This window comes from Schistocerca serialis, chromosome 8 (assembly GCF_023864345.2).
Source record: "Schistocerca serialis cubense isolate TAMUIC-IGC-003099 chromosome 8, iqSchSeri2.2, whole genome shotgun sequence".
NCBI lineage: Eukaryota > Metazoa > Arthropoda > Insecta > Orthoptera > Acrididae > Schistocerca > Schistocerca serialis.
This window is the reverse complement of record NC_064645.1, coordinates 132,427,767-132,436,096: the sequence shown is the minus strand read 5'-3', so window position 1 is coordinate 132,436,096 and position 8,330 is coordinate 132,427,767.

Sequence of the window (8,330 nt, the reverse complement as noted above, 5' to 3'; positions counted from 1 at the left end):
CGCTCTTCTTTGGATCTTCTCTATCTCCTCTGTCAACCCGACCTGGTACGGATCCCACACTGATGAGCAATACTCAAGTATAGGTCGAACGAGTGTTTTGTAAGCCACCTCCTGTGTTGATGGACTACATTTTCTAAGGAGTCTCCCAATTAATCTCAACCTGGTACCCGCCATACCAACAATTACTTTTATATGATCATTCCACTTCAAATCGTTCCGCACACATACTCCCAGATATTTTACAGAAGTAACTGCTACCAGTGTTTGTTCCGCTATCGTATAATTATACAATAAAGGACCTTTCTTTCTATGTGTTCGCAATAGATTACATTTGTCTACGTTAAGGGTCAGTTGCAACTCCCTGCACGAAGTGCCTATCCGCTGCAGATCTTCCTGCATTTCTCTGCAACTTTCTAATGCTGAAACTTCTCTGTATACTACAGTATCATCTGCGAAAAGCTGCATGGAACTTCCAACACTGTCTACTAGGACATTTATATATGTTGTGAAAAGCAGTGGTCCCATAACACTCGTCTGTGGCACGCCAGAGGTTACTTTAACGTCTGTAGACGTATCTCCATTGAGAATAACATGTTGTGTTCCGTCTGCTAAAAACTCTTCAATCCAGCCACACGGCTGGTCTGATATTCCATCGACTCCTACTTTGTTTATCAGGCGACAGTGCGAAACTGTATCGAACGCCTTCCGGAAGTTAAGGAAAATGTCATCTACCTGGGAGCCTGTATCTAATATTTTCTGGGTCTCATGAACAAATAAAGCGAGTTGGGTCTCACACAATCGCTGCTTCCGGAATCCATGTTGATTCCTACAGAATAGATTCTGGGTTTCCAGAAATGACATGATATGCGAGCGAAAAATATGTTCAAAAATTCTACAACAGATCGATGTCAGAGATATAGGCCTATAGTTTTGCGCATCTGCTCGACGACCGTTCTTGAAGACTGGGATTACCTGTGCTCTTTTCCAATCATCTGGAGCCTTCCGTCTCTGTCTGTGAAATATATTGCCAATAGATTTGGCTGCAAACAAGTAATAATGTTAGACGCTGTACATGATGTGGCGATTTTTCACGCACCTCGCTGTGTATGACGTCATATCTCATAAATTCAGTGTCGTAGAATGTTATAATACCGCACTTACCTTTACTGGTATATGTGCATACCGCCTGCAAAATGTGTGGTGAATACAGTTAGGGGTAACGAAGTAATAAATTGTAACGCTATGCCTATCGAGGTATTTTTACTGTATGACCAGCGGAGAAGTAGTAAGGGATAAAAAATTGTCGTTTCATAATTTTGTAGGAAATTTTTTTGTAAAGGTGTCCAACTATGTGTAATGTCTTTTGCAAGTCACTAAGTGCTCTCATTCACAAATGGTGGATGGATGAAGTCTTGGGATTCACGTGTAACGGATCACACGTCTTTTCTACACTATCCCCATCCCTTTTATAGGTAGGTGGCTTTAACCCCCCCTTCCCGCCCCCCCCTCATCAGTGTCACCTGACACTATAGTAAATATGTTAAAACCGGCGGCCAATTGTTTTAAGGGGAGATATGAAACACTCACACACAAACACACACACACACACAACACACACACAAACAAACATACAATCATATATATATTATTATATGCATGAATTTTTACGAATGGCTCTCCCCAGCACAGGTGATGGGAACACGGCACAGAAGCATTTTTACCGGGTTATCAGTGGTGCGATGTGCCTTTCCACAATATAAACAAGTTTCTTTCTCAGCAATGATGTAAACCAACAACAACGAGTAAAGGGAGAAAAAGAAAACGGCAGGAGCTGCATATAACTTTAGAATTGGGCTCATTGTATAAGTTGGCCGAAGTGTCAGTGACAAGACACTCCTACCATCAATAGATCGAGAGGCAGTCGTGGAAACTGTGTATAGTCGAATTGCGTACTTGTTAACTTGTCATAGTGCCATTGTGGACAATCGATCATCACTAAAATGGATCATAGCCTTTGAGGGATTCGAAGTAGACCAAAACGAGTAGTTCCATACAGGGATGGATGCGGTACAGTAACGATCAGGACGAGGCGCCAGACATCAGAGTCACATGGCAGAGCAAAGTCACACCCAAGTAGCGGGCGCAGTAGAGGCCACATGTAGGGCAAGTTAGATATTTTGTTCGTCCATCCCCTAATTTGATTCCCTTACTTATATAATTGCTTTTTGTTTAACTTGCATTCCATACGAAAGGTTTAATGAGTGCCCTGGGACACGAAACGAAAAATCGGATTGAAGTACATTTATTTTTTATTTCAGATACAATTCCCAGCCATCTCATTAACCAACAAAAATTCAAGTTATTGCTGATATTGATTTATTTTATTTTATAATAGAATGTACAATGTTATTACACTTAATATGACGCAAATATCACAATTTTTATTATTATTATCCTTGAACATGAAGCCTCTCTCTGCCGGATAATTTCACGAAACCTTCATTTTCGAGCCATTGTGTAGGACCTTTTTGAAGAAACTTGTCACCACTGTCCAGTTTGTGCAAAAATTCTAATTTCGTTAGAAATAACGTGTTCAGTCCTATTATTGACAATAACTGGCTAATCACGAAATGAATTTCTGCGTAGTACTTTCTTTTTTTTTATTGATGTTTCATCTTATCGAATCCATGTCGCCCACTGTGAAGGAACAGAATAGTGGCAGCCTCTTCATCTCTCTGCAAATTGCTCTGAGCACTATGGGACTTAACATCTGAGGTCATCAGTCCCCTAGAACTTAACATAAACCTAACTAACCTAAGGACATTACACACACTCATGTCCGAGGCAGGATTAGAACCTGCGACAGGCTGAGGCGCCTAGAACCGCTCGGCCACAACGGCCATCTCATTGTAGCACTAGGATACTAAATCCTTAACTGTTTACTAGATTTAGTCAAATATCTGTCTTTCCCTGGAATTTTTACACTCTACAGCTCCCTACAGTAGCATGGAAGTTATTCTGCGATGTCTTAATACACTTCTGCTATTCTGGTTCGTCTTGTTCTCATGATTTTCCGTAAGTTCCCAGCTTCGTCGATTCTGTGGATGAACTACTTTTTATCTCATCCGTCTACCTAATTTCAACACTCTTCGATAGCACCACATCTGAACTACTTCATCCCTTCTACCTTCCAGTTTCCCCACAACCCATGATTCAGCCCCATAGAATGCTGTGATCAGTAGGTACATTCTCAGAAATGTATTCCTCAGATTAAGGCTGATGTTTGATACCAGAACACTTCTCTGGGCCAAGAGTGCCCACTTATCCTCTACTAATCTTCTTATATCAACTTTGTGGTATTACACTTTTGGATACTTCATATATCCTTCTCTGTGGCTCGTCAAATGATACACCATCAGTTTATCGCCATATCAACTATATTCGCATATAAATTAACACATCAGCTGAAGCTGTAGTAATTCTTATTTTAGGAGCGTAGGTTACTCTGGTAGGTTATTTTGGAATATCCCCCAGATACGATATACTTCTGAGGAGTTGTTTGATTGTAAACTGATACCTTAATATTTTAACACATTATTAATACGCCACTACCATGTTCCTTATTATTACTAAGAGGAAAGCAGTTGCTAAAAAGGCTAAGTTTTCATGTTATTTTCCCTTTCTCCACTTCATTCTGATTGCTCCAGTATTGCTGGTATGGAGTCAAATGAATTATATAAATCTAACTAAAGTATCAAAAACATTTATTCGACAGGAATCGTCTGAAAATACATGCATCTAATTGTTGCATTCGAGCAAGAAATTTAGTAGGTTGAAATCCGATGAATATGTAATCTCAGAAAAGAATATCCAACGCCTGTCTGAACTTTCTCTGACAGTAGTAAATAAAAAATGGTCTCGTTAAGATCATTTCAGATGTAGGAAATCTTTATTTTCTGGTTGCTTGTAAAGTTTCGTGGTGAAAACCTTTTACTTCTGCACCATGTAACTGATAATTCCTTTTCTTCAGTTACGAGTAACGGTTTGCAGGCCCATGTGAGACAGAAGGAAATCAAAATACGCCCAATGCCAGTGCCTCACTAGGCCTAATATTTTTCGTAACGCCATCGCAATTAACTTCCTTTTCCCTGTAAACTATGACCAACAGTTTAGCAAAACACTTAACTTGCGAACCGAGAATAATAACACCACAATCTACCACCATGTACATAGCAACCTGTAAACCGCAGAAAGCAATAAAGATTTACCCTGGACGGTAGTATACCACCGATCACTGAACAAACTGTCCAATAACAAACGTTACTAATTATGCTCATCAAGTAGATGTTCTGCAAGATACAAATGTACGAGGGGTCAGATGCAATACCACTGCCAAGCGTAGACCTTAATGTGGAGTGCATACTGTAAGAACTTCGGTACCCACACCATCAGATTATTTGACTTGTCGCTCTAACGAAGTAGGCGAGTGTCAGCAATATGTCTCGTCGTCTTATTGTGGCATGTTTATCTTCTGCCGTTAGGTCAGACGATAGAAATGCCACTTGCACGCTTAGAGTAGCAGATTGACGATGACCAACTTTAAACAGAACTTGACTAATTTTCACAGACATTTATTAAAATAATAAAAATTATAGATATTACGTAACTTGATTCTGGATGCTGTTTACAATTGACAATCTGAAGTTCCTCTGACCTTGGTACGTTAATCTTATTCTCACATATCTCTGATACTTGGCAAAGTGGCTATTCATTTATCTTCATGACTATGTACAGGAATACGATAATCTTATTAGGCGCAGACTGAAACTTGACTATAGACTGGTACAGACTAATGCAGACAGACTAATCGGAGGTCTGCACATTCGTTATACTACCTCGCTCGTTCAGGTATCACTGCACGAGTGTGATCCGCGAGGAGAAAAGGTTCTACGTTAGCAGCAACCTCATTGGCTGCGTGACATATTAATAGGCGGATCGACGGAAGCAGAATTTGGTCCGTCTCTAAGACAGCGCCATCTAGTAGTGCGGAGATGGACGAGCGCTGCGCCTGCGCTGTTGTGCTTAGTGGGTCGCGCTCTAGTGGGAAAGTTGTGTACGCGCTGACTACACAGAACTATGTACACAACACTTAATTTCTGAAAGAAATTTCTGCAAATGAAAATAAATCATGGAAGGGGTTATCGATACTTTTGAGTCGTCGTGTTCTTCAAAAATACTGAACATTACAAAAACTGATTAAATAATAAATGAGAAGATGCTAACAGAGGGACTACATGGTAGGAGAAGAACTAAGACACAAGGGATTAACCTTTATGCTACTAGAGAGATTCGTAGAGAACGAAAACTGTGTGAGAGGACAGATAGGAAATTAATAAGCTCTATCGAATGTGTTCTAAATTTTTTCATTCATTCTTTCAACCGGATCGTTTTTGAATAAGTGTGCAATAGATATTATGAAGACGTCCTGGGTTTAGGTTTGGTACAACAAATGCTAAATCCGTGAAGGTACTTCCCTCTAGCTTCAGTGTCTTATGTCTCTTGTTTGTTTCCACCAAAATTATAATTTTACATTTTAAAACCTTATCTTGGTCACAGTTTCAATCCCAACCTTGTTGAATGTAAAAATTACAGCCTAGAAACGTCGGCATACATGTTCCAGTTAACATAATGAGTAATTAACAGTTGTCGCTGTATAATGTTTTAGACTTTATTTCATTACAATTTCTCGATTATTTATCGAGAGAAATTAATACAGACTCCTTAGTAAGGGGCATATATGCAGTGAAGTTATCGTGTTTCCGAGCACAATGCGTTCTTCTGAACTGATTTTGTTTCTGTGCCATATCATCCATGAAAAGGTTATATCGCTACTCACGATGAAGATGGCACACTGAGCTTCAGACAGGCACAACGGAATGATTGTTACACACTGAGTTTTGAGTAAAAGCCTTGTTCAAAAAAGTAAGTAAAGCACACACTCACACACCTTCACACAAACAGGCACACTTCAAGCAGAAGTGTCCTAATTTTCAGCCACTCTGGCCACAATGCAGCCGTTGCGTTGAATGAAAGCAGCAGTGCAGAGTGGGACAAAGAAGGCAGAGGAATAGCAGGGTATGGGCGGCAGAGATAATCGTGCCAGGCGGAGCGTCGGATGGTTGCGGTGCCGTGGTGTGTGTGTGTGTGGGGGGGGGGGGGGGGGGAGGGTGAGTGGGAGAGGAGAGATGCAGAGAAATGAAAAGACCGGTAGGTGCATTGGCAGAGGGCAGCGCGCAATGAGGATGAGGTGAAGGGAATTTGGAGAACTTGATAGAACAGAGGAGGAAGAAACTCTTGCGTAAGGTGTGTGGGTACAGTAGGTTATCATACGTCAAGGCCTCGATAATTTTGTGAGTGGAGGATGTGTTGTAAGGCTAGAGATCATCTGTGCATTTCAGAATAGCTATATTAGAGAGGAGGTTCCAGATGGCCCACGTTGTGTAGCAGCCTAGAAATCAAGCACGTTACCTTCAACTACAGGAGCCGGCTGGAGTGGCCGAGCGGTTCTAGGCGCTACAGTCTGGAACTGCGCGACCGCTACGGTCGCAGGTTGAAATCCTGCCTCGGTCATCGATGTGTGTGATGTCCTTAGGTTAGTTAGGTTTAAGTAGTTCTAAGTTCTAGGGGACTGTTTACCTCAGAAGTTTAGTCCCATAGTGCTCAGAGCCATTTGTGCTACAGGATGGTCCACTTTGCTCTTCTCCACAGTTTGGGAGTGGCCATTCATCTTGGTGGACAGCTGGTTCATAGTACTTTCATTGTGCCTCTAAACAGAGCATTGAGTTAATGAGCGTCGGGTAAGATATTGTTTCCCAGTTCCATGCACGACGGATATTAGCTTGATGCTGCATAAAATATTACTTTACTTTCTATTAATTCATTAACTATACTTTCATCAAAATAACTTTCATTGAAATGTCAACAAATCGAGTGGTCAGGACCAAACGCCAGTCAATCGCAATTAATTCACTAATGAGATGCACATGCTGTGTTGCTTGTTTCCTAGGTATCTCTAGTGAATTGGCAAACACTGCTGTCTGTTCGCCAGCAACACTGGATTCGCCAGTGCAATCTGCAAATTACAGAGTTACGTTGTTCGAGTTACACATGGGAACTGTCCCTGGCGAGGTCTCTGAAAAAGCATAAGAACGAGTTCCCTGCTTTAGAGTTTTTTTGTTAATACGCTGCCTGACAAAAATGTGAAGCGCCTAGAGGACATTGTGAGATGACAAATAGTTATGTACGGATACACACCGTTGACAGGTAGAGTTGCATTTCCCTGTGACAGGTAGAACAGCCACAAGAATGCTTTAGGCTGTTCATGTTTAGTTTAGTTATTGCTGTGCACTGCTTCATACACAATGGTAAGGAGAGGCGGGCTACGGATTGGTGCACAAGCTGTCATCGTAGAGAAGCTGGATGGGAGCAGAAATGATTATCAAACACGTAAATACAGTAAACCTAAGTTTTACTTTACTTGCAGCTTTCTCCAATTGTTGCGAAAAATCTTTACAAACGAACAAACAGCAGTACAGTCCAGGTATTGAAATAAGCAAACAAAAAGTTGTTGTGCAGTGTGTGGGTTCCACTACTAATGCATCAGCACTTAGTTTGCCTAAGAATGAATGCTGTCGAACACTGCGACTGAGACTGGGCCGTATAGCTGCTGCCAACCATCCTATATCGCGGCGCAGAGCGCACTCACTGTCAGATCTTCTGAACGCGTGGCTCAGCGGGGGCACATTATTGTATCCACCAGGTCCCTGTGCAGCAGCTATCGGAGTCGTCAGAAAAGTGCGTTTCCGTTGTCAAATGTGACACGCATGTGGGTGTGGTATCGATTTATGATGTCAGAGATACCAGGACGGCTACGGTGTATTCAGGCTGTGGATAGAGTCAGATATTAAGTGATCACTGTGAAGGACAAGTAGATTCTGCGTACTCATGTGAGACAGCATTATCAGCGCTTAACAGCTTTTGAAATCGGTCGCATTTAGCGCCATCATTTCGCCATGTACACACATCATATGATATCCAGAATTGGGACACATTATGATCCTTGATGTTGGTGATGTTATTAGGTTAATGACTGATACCACTATTGAGTTAGATACACTCTTACAAAATTTTAACTGCAGACGTGATACTCTTCAGTTTGCAAGAGATATGGGAGGCCCTTCTGTTAATTTAGTGGATTTTAATACAGACATTAACATAACGAAACACTTATTTAGGATTTATAAAAACAGCTACCTATATGGCAATAGCTG